The sequence below is a fragment of the Neophocaena asiaeorientalis genome, unplaced genomic scaffold (genome assembly GCF_003031525.2).
Source record: "Neophocaena asiaeorientalis asiaeorientalis breed wild unplaced genomic scaffold, Neophocaena_asiaeorientalis_V1.1 scaffold293, whole genome shotgun sequence".
NCBI lineage: Eukaryota > Metazoa > Chordata > Mammalia > Artiodactyla > Phocoenidae > Neophocaena > Neophocaena asiaeorientalis.
In genome coordinates, this window is record NW_020173920.1 from 2,940,361 (window position 1) to 2,940,799 (window position 439).

A 439-nucleotide genomic window follows, 5' to 3' on the forward strand; every position below is an offset into this window, starting at 1 on the left:
TCTCTGAGACTGTCCTCAGTTCTTTTCATTCTTTTTTCTTTATTCTGCTCTGCAGTAGTTATTTCCACTATATTATATCCCAGGTCACTTACCCGTTCTTCTGCCTCTGGTATTGATCCCATCTAAAGTATTTGTAATTTCATTTATTGTGTTGTTCATCGTTGCTTGTTTCATCCTTAGTTCTTCTAGGTCCTTGTTAAATGTTTCTTGCATTTTCTCCATTGTATTTCCTAGATTTTGGATCATCTTTACTATCATTATTCTGAATTCTTTTTCAGGCAGACTGCCTATTTCCTTTTCATTTGTTAGGTCTGGTGGGTTTTTATCTTGCTCCTTCATCTGCTGTGTGTTTTTCTGTCTTCTCATTTTGCTTATCTTACTGTGTTTGGGGTCTCCTTTTTGCAGGCTGCACGTTCGTAGTTCCCGTTGTTTTTGATGT